This window comes from Phyllobates terribilis, unplaced genomic scaffold (assembly GCF_046119375.1).
Source record: "Phyllobates terribilis strain yellow unplaced genomic scaffold, ASM4611937v1 Scaffold_1__5_contigs__length_1240528914, whole genome shotgun sequence".
Taxonomy (NCBI): Eukaryota; Metazoa; Chordata; class Amphibia; order Anura; family Dendrobatidae; genus Phyllobates; species Phyllobates terribilis.
The window spans coordinates 138,850,631-138,862,173 of record NW_027362761.1 but is presented as its reverse complement, the minus strand read 5'-3'; positions in this window follow the sequence as shown (position 1 = coordinate 138,862,173).

Here is an 11,543-nt window from a genome sequence, read left to right as displayed (position 1 = left end):
TGGGACTTGTTCTATTAGTCCATCTATACTGACCTCCATCAGGTTGCAAAATCAATATAATTTTTTTCTGCATCTAGCTCTGAAAAAATATTTCAGCTTGTAGCAGTGTGTGGGACTTGTTCTATTAGTCCATCTATACTGACCTCCATCAGGTTGCAAATTCAATATAATTTTTTTCTGCATCTAGCTCTGAAAAAATACTTAGGCTTCTAGCAGTGTGTGGGACTTGTTCTATTAGCCCATCTATACTAACCTCCACCAGGATGCAAATTAAATATATAATTTTTTTCTGCATCTAGCTCTGAAAAAACATTTTGGCTTGTAGCAGTGTGTGGGACTTGTTCTATTAGTCCATCTATACTAACCTCCACCAGGTTGCAAACTCAATATATTTTTTTTCTGCATCTAGCTCTGAAAAAATATTTCAGCTTGTAGCAGTGTGTGGGACTAGTTCTATTAGTCCATCTATACTGACCTCCATCAGGTTGCAAATTCAATATAATTTTTTTCTGCATCTAGCTCTGAAAAAATACTTAGGCTTCTAGCAGTGTGTGGGACTTGTTCTATTAGCCCATCTATACTAACCTCCACCAGGATGCAAATTAAATATATAATTTTTTTCTGCATCTAGCTCTGAAAAAATATTTCGGCTTCTAGCAGTGTGTGGGACTTGTTCTATTAGTCCATCTATACTGACCTCCATCAGGTTGCAAATTCAATATAATTTTTTTCTGCATCTAGCTCTGAAAAAATATTTCTGCTTCTAGCAGTGTGTGGGACTTGTTCTACTAGTCCATCTATACTAACCTCCACCAGGTTGCAATTTCAATATAATTTTTTTCTGCATCTAGCTCTGAAAAAATATTTCAGCTTGTAGCAGTTTGTGGGACTTGTTCTATTAGTCCATCTATACTAACCTCCACCAGGTTGCAATTTCAATATAATTTTTTTCTACATCTAGCTCTGTAAAAATATTTCGGCTTGTTGCAGTGTGTGGGACTTTTTCTATTAGTCCATCTATACTGACCTCCATCAGGTTGCAAAATCAATATAATTTTTTTCTGCATCTAGCTCTGAAAAAATATTTCAGCTTGTAGCAGTGTGTGGTACTTGTTCTATTAGACCATCTACACTGACCTCAATCAGCTTGCAAATTCAATATAATTTTTTTCTGCATCTAGCTCTGAAAAAATATTTAGGATTCTAGCAGTGTGTGGGACTTGTTCTATTAGTCCATCTATACTGACCTCCATCAGGTTGCAAATTCAATACAATTTTTTTCTGCATCTAGCTCTGAAAAAATATTTCAGCTTGTAGCAGTTTGTGGGACTTGTTCTATTAGTCCATCTATACTGACCTCCATCAGGTTGCAAATTCAGTATACATTATTTCTGCATCCAGCTCTGAAAAAATATTTAGGCTACTAGCAGTGTGTGGGACTTGTTCTATTAGTCCATCTATACTGACCTCCATCAGGTTGCAAAATCAATATAATTTTTTTCTGCATCTAGCTGTGAAAAAATATTTCAGCTTGTAGCAGTGTGTGGGACTTGTTCTATTAGTCCATCTACACTGATCTCCATCAGGTTGCAAATTCAATATAATTTTTTTCTGCATCTAGCTCTGAAAAAAATATTTCAGCTTGTAGCAGTGTGTGGGACTTGTTCTATTAGTCCATCTACACTGACCTCCATCAGCTTGCAAATTCAATATAATTTTTTACTGCATCTAGCTCTGAGAAAATATTTAGGCTTCTAGCAGTGTGTGGGACTTGTTCTATTAGTCCATCTATACTGACCTCCATCAGGTTGCAAATTCAATATAATTTTTTTCGGCATCTAGCTCTGAAAAAATATTTTGGATTGTAGCAGTGTGTGGGACTTGTTCTATTAGTCCATCTATACTGACCTCCATCAGGTTGCAAATTCAATATAATTTTTTTTTGCATATAGCTCTGAAAAATATTTCAGCTTGTAGCAGTGTTTGGGACTTGTTCTATTAGTCCATCTATACTGACCTCCATCAGGTTGCAAATTCAATATAATTTTTTTCTGCATCTAGCTCTGAAAAAATATTTTGGCTTCTAGCAGTGTGTGGGACTTGTTCTATTAGCCCATCTATACTAACCTCCACCAGGTTGCAAATTAAATATATAATTTTTTTTCTGCATCTAGCTATGAAAAAACATTTCGGCTTGTAGCAGTGTCTGGGACTTGTTCTATTAGTCCATCTATACTAACCTCCACCAGGTTGCAAATTCAATATAATTTTTTTCTGCATCTAGCTCTGAAAAAATATTTCAGCTTGTAGCAGTGTGTGGGACTTGTTCTATTAGTCTATCTATACTGACCTCCATCAGGTTGCAAATTCAATATAATTTTTTTCTGCATCTAGCTCTGAAAAAAATATTTCGGCTTCTAGCAGAGTGTGGAACATGTTCTATTAGTCCATCTATACTAACCTACACCAGGTTGCAAATTCAATATAATTTTTTTCTCCATCTAGCTCTGAAAAAATATTTCGGCTTGTAGCAGTGTGTGGTACTTGTTCTATTAGTCCATCTATACTAACCTCCACCAGGTTGCAAATTCATTATAATTTTTTTCTGCATCTAGCTCTGAAAAAATATTTAGGCTTCTAGCAGTGTCAGGGACTTGTTCTATTAGTCCATCTATACTAACCTCCATCAGGTTGCAAATTCAATATAATTTTTTTCTGCATCTAGCTCTGAAAAAATATTTAGGTTTCTAGCAGTGTGTGGGACTTGTTCTATTAGTCCATCTATACTAACCTCCATCAGGTTGCAAATTCAATATAATCTTTTTCAGCATCTAGCTCTGAAAAAATATTTCAGCTTGTAGCAGTGTGTGGGAATTGTTCTATTAGTCCATCTATACTGACCTCCATCAGGTTGCAAATTCAATATAATTTTTTTCGGCATCTAGCTCTGAAAAAATATTTTGGATTGTAGCAGTGTGTGGGACTTGTCCTATTTGTCCATCTATACTAACCTCCACCAGGTTGCAAAGTCAATATAATTTTTTTCTGCATCTAGCTCTGAAAACATATTTCAGCTTGTAGCAGTGTGTGGGACTTGTTCTTTTAGTCCATCTTTACTGACCTCCATCAGGTTGCAAATTCAATATAATTTTTTTCTGCATCCAGCTCTGAAAAAATATTTAGGCTTCTAGCAGTGTGTGGGACTTGTTCTATTAGTCCATCTATACTGACCTCCATCAGGTTGCAAAATAAATATAATTTTTTTCTGCATCTAGCTCTGAAAAAATATTTCAGCTTGTAGCAGTGTGTGGGACTTGTTCTATTAGTCCATCTACACTGACCTCCATCAGGTTGCAAATTCAATATAATTTTTTTCTGCATCTAGCTCTGAAAAAAATATTTAGGCTTCTAGCAGTGTGTGGGACTTGTTCTGTTAGTCCATCTATACAGACCTCCATCAGGTTGCAAATTCAATATAATTTTTTTTTGCATCTAGCTCTGAATAATTATTTCAGCTTGTAGCAGTGTGTGGGACTTGTTCTATTAGTCCATCTATTCTCACCTCCATCAGGTTGCAAATTCAATATCATTTTTTTCTGCATCTAGCTCTGAAAAAATATTTCAGCTTGTAGCAGTGTGTGGGACTTGTTCTATTAGTCCATATACACTGACCTCCATCAGCTTGCAAATTCAATATAATTTTTTTCTGCTTCTAGCTCTGAAAAAATATTTCAGCTTGTAGCAGTGTGTGGGACTTGTTCTTTTAGTCCATCTATACTGACCTCTATCAGGTTGCAAATTCAATATAATTTTTTTCTGCATCTAGCTCTGAAAAAATATTTCAGCTTGTAGCAGTGTGTGGGACTTGTTCTATTAGTCCATCTATACTAACCTCCGCCAGGTTGCAAATTTAATATAATTTTTTTCTGCATCTAGCTCTCAAGAAATATTTCGGCTTGTAGCAGTGTGTGGGACTTTTTCTATTAGTCCATCTATACTAACCTCCACCAGGTTGCAAATTCATTATAATTTTTTTCTGCATCTAGCTCTGAAAAAATATTTAGGTTTCTAGCAGTGTGTGGGACTTGTTCTATTAGTCCATCTATACTGACCTCCATCAGGTTGCAAATTCAATATAATTTTTTTCTGCATCTAGCTCTGAAAAAATATTTCGGCTTCTAGCAGTGTGTGGGACTTGTTCTATTAGTCCATCTATACTGACCTCCATCAGGTTGCAAATTCAATATAATTTTTTTTTGCATCTAGCTCTGAAAAATATTTCACCTTGCAGCAGTGTGTGGGACTTGTTCTATTAGTCCATCTATACTGACCTCCATCAGGTTGCAAATTCAATATAATTTTTTTCTGCATCTAGCTCTGAAAAAATATTTTGGCTTGTAGCAGTGTGTGGGACTTGTTCTATTAGTCCATCTGTACTAACCTCCACCAGGTTGCAAATTCAATATAATTTTTTTCTGCATCTAGCTCTGAAAAAATATTTCAGCTTGTAGAAGTGTGTGGGACTTGTTCTTTTAGTCCATCTATACTGACCTCCATCAGGTTGCAAATTCAATATAATTTTTTTCTGCATCTAGCTCTGAAAAAATATTTCAGCTTGTAGCAGTGTGTGGGACTCGTTCTATTAGTCCATCTATACTGACCTCCATCAATTTGCAAATTCAATATAATTTTTTTCTGCATCTAGCTCTGAAAAAAATATTTCGGCTTCTAGCAGAGTGTGGGACTTGTTCTATTAGTCCATCTATACTAACCTCCACCAGGTTGCAAATTCAATATAATTTTTTTCTCCATCTAGCTCTGAAAAAATATTTCGGCTTGTAGCAGTGTGTGGGACTTGTTCTATTAGTCCATCTGTACTAACCTCCACCAGGTTGCAAATTCATTATAATTTTTTTCTGCATCTAGCTCTGAAAAAATATTTAGGCTTCTAGCAGTGTCAGGGATTTGTTCTATTAGTCCATCTATACTAACCTCCATCAGGTTGCAAATTCAATATAATTTTTTTCTGCATCTAGCTCTGAAAAAATATTTAGGTTTCTAGCAGTGTGTGGGACTTGTTCTATTAGTCCATCTATACTAACCTCCATCTGGTTGCAAATTCAATATAATCTTTTTCTGCATCTAGCTCTGAAAAAATATCTCAGCTTGTAGCAATGTGTGGGAATTGTTCTATTAGTCCATCTATACTGACCTCCATCAGGTTGCAAATTCAATATAATTTTTTTCTGCATCTAGCTCTGAAAAAAATATTTATGCTTTTAGCAGTGTGTGGGACTTGTTCTATTAGTCCATCTATTCTGACCTCCATCAGGTTGCAAATTCAATATAATTTTTTTTTGCATCTAGCTCTGAATAAATACTTCAGCTTGTAGCAGTGTGTGGGACTTGTTCTATTAGTCCATCTATACTGACCTCCATCAGGTTGCAAATTCAATATCATTTTTTTCTGCATCTAGCTCTGAAAAAATATTTCAGCTTGTAGCAGTGTGTGGGATTTGTTGTATTAGTCCATCTATACTGCCCTCCATCAGGTTGCAAATTCAATATAATTTTTTTCGGCATCTAGCTCTGAAAAAATATTTTGGCTTGTAGCAGTGTGTGGGACTTGTCCTATTTGTCCATCTATACTAACCTCCACCAGGTTGCAAAGTCAATATAATTTTTTTCTGCATCTAGCTCTGAAAACATATTTCAGCTTGCAGCAGTGTGTGGGACATGTTCTTTTAGTCCATCTATACTGACCTCCATCAGGTTGCAAATTCAATATAATTTTTTTCTGCATCCAGCTCTGAAAAAATATTTAGGCTTCTAGCAGTGTGTGGGACTTGTTCTATTAGTCGATCTATACTGACCTCCATCAGGTTGCAAAATCAATATAATTTTTTTCTGCATCTAGCTCTGAAAAAATATTTCAGCTTGTAGCAGTGTGTGGGACTGGTTCTATTAGTCCATCTACACTGACCTCCATCAGGTTGCAAATTCAATATAATTTTTTTCTGCATCTATCTCTAAAAAAAATATTTAGGCTTCTAGCAGTGTGTGGGACTTGTTCTATTAGTCCATCTATACTGACCTTCATCAGGTTGCAAATTCAATATAATTTTTTTTTGCATCTAGCTCTGAATAATTATTTCAGCTTGTAGCAGTGTGTGGGACTTGTTCTATTAGTCCATCTATACTGACCTCCATCAGGTTGCAAATTCAATATCATTTTTTTCTGCATCTAGCTCTGAAAAAATATTTCAGCTTGTAGCAGTGTGTGGGACTTGTTCTATTAGTCCATCTACACTGACCTCCATCAGCTTGCAAATTCAATATAATTTTTTTCTGCATCTAGCTCTGAGAAAATATTTAGGCTTCTAGCAGTGTGTGGACTTGTTCTATTAGTCCATCTATACTGACCTCCATCAGGTTGCAAATTCAATATAATTTTTTTCTGCATCTAGCTCTGAAAAAATATTTTGGCTTGTAGCAGTGTGTGGGACTTGTTCTATTAGTCCATCTATACTAACCTCCACCAGGTTGCAAATTCATTATAATTTTTTTCTGCATCTAGCTCTGAAAAAATATTTTGGCTTCTAGCAGTGTCAGGGACTTGTTCTATTAGTCCATCTATACTGACCTCCATCAGGTTGCAATTTCAATATAATTTTTTTCTGCATCTAGCTTTGAAAAAATATTTAGGTTTCTAGCAGTGTGTGGGACTTGTTCTATTAGTCCATCTATACTGACCTCCATCAGGTTGCAAATTCAATATAATTTTTTTCTGCATCTAGCTCTGAAAAAATATTTAGGCTTCTAGCAGTGTGTGGGACTTGTTCTATTAGTCCATCTATACTAACCTCCATCAGGTTGCAAATTCAATATAATTTTTTTCTGCATCTAGCTCTGAAAAAATATTTAGGCTTCTAGCAGTGTGTCGGACTTGTTCTATTAGTCCATCGATACTGACCTCCATCAGGTTGCAAATTCAATATATTCTTTTTCTGCATCTAGCTCTGAAAAAATATTTCAGCTTGCAGCAGTGTGTGGGAATTGTTCTATTAGTCCATCTATACTGACCTCCATCAGTTTGCAAATTCAATATAATTTTTTTCGGCATCTAGCTCTGAAAAAATATTTTTACTTGTAGCAGTGTGTGGGATTTGTTCTATTTGTCCATCTATACTAACCTCCACCAGGTTGCAAAGTCAATATAATTTTTTTCTGCATCTAGCTCTGAAAAAATATTTCGGCTTGAAGCAGTGTGTGGGACTTGTTCTATTAGTCCATGTAAACTGAACTCCATCAGGTTGCAAATTCAATATAATTTTTTTCTGCATCTATCTCTGAAAAAATATTTAGGATTCTAGCAGTGTGTGGGACTTGTTCTATTAGTCCATCTATACTGACCTCCATCAGGTTGCAAATTCAATATAATTTTTTTTTGCATCTAGCTCTGAAAAATATTTCAGCTTGTAGCAGTGTGTGGGACTGGTTCTATTAGTCCATCTATACTGACCTCCATCAGGTTGCAAATTCAATATAATTTTTTTCTGCATCTAGCTCTGAAAAAATATTTTGGCTTCTAGCAGTGTGTGGGACTTGTTCTATTAGCCCATCTATACTAACCTGCACCAGGTTGCAAATTAAATATATAATTTTTTTCTGCATCTATTTATGAAAAAACATTTCGGCTTGTAGCAGTGTGTGGGACTTGTTCTATTAGTCCATCTATACTAACCTCCACCAGGTTGCAAATTCAATATAATTTTTTTCTGCATCTAGCTCTGAAAAAATATTTCAGCTTGTAGAAGTGTGTGGGACTTGTTCTTTTAGTCCATCTATACTGACCTCCATCAGGATGCAAATTCAATATAATTTTTTTCTGCATCTAGCTCTGAAAAAATATTTTGGCTTCTAGCAGTGTGTGGGACTTGTTCTATTAGCCCATCTATACTAACCTCCATCAGGTTGCAAATTAAATATATAATTTTTTTCTGCATCTAGCTATGAAAAAACATTTTGGCTTGTAGCAGTGTGTGGGACTTGTTCTATTAGTCCATCTATACTAACCTCCACCAGGTTGCAAATTCAATATAATTTTTTTCTGCATCTAGCTCTGAAAAAATATTTCAGCTTGTAGAAGTGTGTGGGACTTGTTCTTTTAGTCCATCTATACTGACCTCCATCAGGTTGCAAATTCAATATAATTTTTTTCTGCATCTAGCTCTGAAAAAATATTTCAGCTTGTAGCAGTGTGTGGGACTTGTTCTATTAGTCCATCTATACTGACCTCCATCAGGTTGCAAATTCAATATAATTTTTTTCTGCATCTAGCTCTGAAAAAAATATTTCGGTTTCTAGCAGAGTGTGGGACATGTTCTATTAGTCCATCTATACTAACCTCCACCAGGTTGCAAATTCAATATAATTTTTTTCTCCATCTAGCTCTGAAAAAATATTTCGGCTTGTAGCAGTGTGTGGGACTTGTTCTATTAGTCCATCTGTACTAACCTCCACCAGGTTGCAAATTCATTATAATTTTTTTCTGCATCTAGCTCTGAAAAAATATTTAGGCTTCTAGCAGTGTCAGGGACTTGTTCTATTAGTCCATCTATACTAACCTCCATCAGGTTGCAAATTCAATATAATTTTTTTCTGCATCTAGCTCTGAAAAAATATTTAGGTTTCTAGCAGTGTGTGGGACTTGTTCTATTAGTCCATCTATACTAACCTCCATCAGGTTGCAAATTCAATATAATCTTTTTCTGCATCTAGCTCTGAAAAAATATCTCAGCTTGTAGCAATGTGTGGGAATTGTTCTATTAGTCCATCTATACTAACCTCCACCAGGTTGCAAATTCAATATAATTTTTTTCTCCATCTAGCTCTGAAAAAATATTTCGGCTTGTAGCAGTGTGTGGGACTTGTTCTATTAGTCCATCTGTACTAACCTCCACCAGGTTGCAAATTCAATATAATTTTTTTCTGCATCTAGCTCTGAAAAAAATATTTAGGCTTTTAGCAGTGTGTGGGACTTGTTCTATTAGTCCATCTATTCTGACCTCCATCAGGTTGCAAATTCAATATAATTTTTTTTTGCATCTAGCTCTGAATAAATACTTCAGCTTGTAGCAGTGTGTGGGACTTGTTCTATTAGTCCATCTATACTGACCTCCATCAGGTTGCAAATTCAATATCATTTTTTTCTGCATCTAGCTCTGAAAAAATATTTCAGCTTGTAGCAGTGTGTGGGATTTGTTGTATTAGTCCATCTATACTGCCCTCCATCAGGTTGCAAATTCAATATAATTTTTTTCGGCATCTAGCTCTGAAAAAATATTTTGGCTTGTAGCAGTGTGTGGGACTTGTCCTATTTGTCCATCTATACTAACCTCCACCAGGTTGCAAAGTCAATATAATTTTTTTCTGCATCTAGCTCTGAAAACATATTTCAGCTTGGAGCAGTGTGTGGGACATGTTCTTTTAGTCCATCTATACTGACCTCCATCAGGTTGCAAATTCAATATAATTTTTTTCTGCATCCAGCTCTGAAAAAATATTTAGGCTTCTAGCAGTGTGTGGGACTTGTTCTATTAGTCGATCTATACTGACCTCCATCAGGTTGCAAAATCAATATAATTTTTTTCTGCATCTAGCTCTGAAAAAATATTTCAGCTTGTAGCAGTGTGTGGGACTGGTTCTATTAGTCCATCTACACTGACCTCCATCAGGTTGCAAATTCAATATATTTTTTTTCTGCATCTATCTCTAAAAAAAATATTTAGGCTTCTAGCAGTGTGTGGGACTTGTTCTATTAGTCCATCTATTCTGACCTCCATCAGGTTGCAAATTCAATATAATTTTTTTTTGCATCTAGCTCTGAATAATTATTTCAGCTTGTAGCAGTGTGTGGGACTTGTTCTATTAGTCCATCTATACTGACCTCCATCAGGTTGCAAATTCAATATCATTTTTTTCTGCATCTAGCTCTGAAAAAATATTTCAGCTTGTAGCAGTGTGTGGGACTTGTTCTATTAGTCCATCTACACTGACCTCCATCAGCTTGCAAATTCAATATAATTTTTTTCTGCATCTAGCTCTGAGAAAATATTTAGGCTTCTAGCAGTGTGTGGACTTGTTCTATTAGTCCATCTATACTGACCTCCATCAGGTTGCAAATTCAATATAATTTTTTTCTGCATCTAGCTCTGAAAAAATATTTTGGCTTGTAGCAGTGTGTGGGACTTGTTCTATTAGTCCATCTATACTAACCTCCACCAGGTTGCAAATTCATTATAATTTTTTTCTGCATCTAGCTCTGAAAAAATATTTTGGCTTCTAGCAGTGTCAGGGACTTGTTCTATTAGTCCATCTATACTGACCTCCATCAGGTTGCAATTTCAATATAATTTTTTTCTGCATCTAGCTCTGAAAAAATATTTAGGTTTCTAGCAGTGTGTGGGACTTGTTCTATTAGTCCATCTATACTGACCTCCATCAGGTTGCAAATTCAATATAATTTTTTTCTGCATCTAGCTCTGAAAAAATATTTAGGCTTCTAGCAGTGTGTGGGACTTGTTCTATTAGTCCATCTATACTAACCTCCATCAGGTTGCAAATTCAATATAATTTTTTTCTGCATCTAGCTCTGAAAAAATATTTAGGCTTCTAGCAGTGTGTCGGACTTGTTCTATTAGTCCATCGATACTGACCTCCATCAGGTTGCAAATTCAATATATTCTTTTTCTGCATCTAGCTCTGAAAAAATATTTCAGCTTGCAGCAGTGTGTGGGAATTGTTCTATTAGTCCATCTATACTGACCTCCATCAGTTTGCAAATTCAATATAATTTTTTTCGGCATCTAGCTCTGAAAAAATATTTTTACTTGTAGCAGTGTGTGGGATTTGTTCTATTTGTCCATCTATACTAACCTCCACCAGGTTGCAAAGTCAATATAATTTTTTTCTGCATCTAGCTCTGAAAAAATATTTCGGCTTGAAGCAGTGTGTGGGACTTGTTCTATTAGTCCATGTAAACTGAACTCCATCAGGTTGCAAATTCAATATAATTTTTTTCTGCATCTATCTCTGAAAAAATATTTAGGATTCTAGCAGTGTGTGGGACTTGTTCTATTAGTCCATCTATACTGACCTCCATCAGGTTGCAAATTCAATATAATTTTTTTTTGCATCTAGCTCTGAAAAATATTTCAGCTTGTAGCAGTGTGTGGGACTGGTTCTATTAGTCCATCTATACTGACCTCCATCAGGTTGCAAATTCAATATAATTTTTTTCTGCATCTAGCTCTGAAAAAATATTTTGGCTTCTAGCAGTGTGTGGGACTTGTTCAATTAGCCCATCTATACTAACCTGCACCAGGTTGCAAATTAAATATATAATTTTTTTCTGCATCTATTTATGAAAAAACATTTCGGCTTGTAGCAGTGTGTGGGACTTGTTCTATTAGTCCATCTATACTAACCTCCACCAGGTTGCAAATTCAATATAATTTTTTTCTGCATCTAGCTCTGAAAAA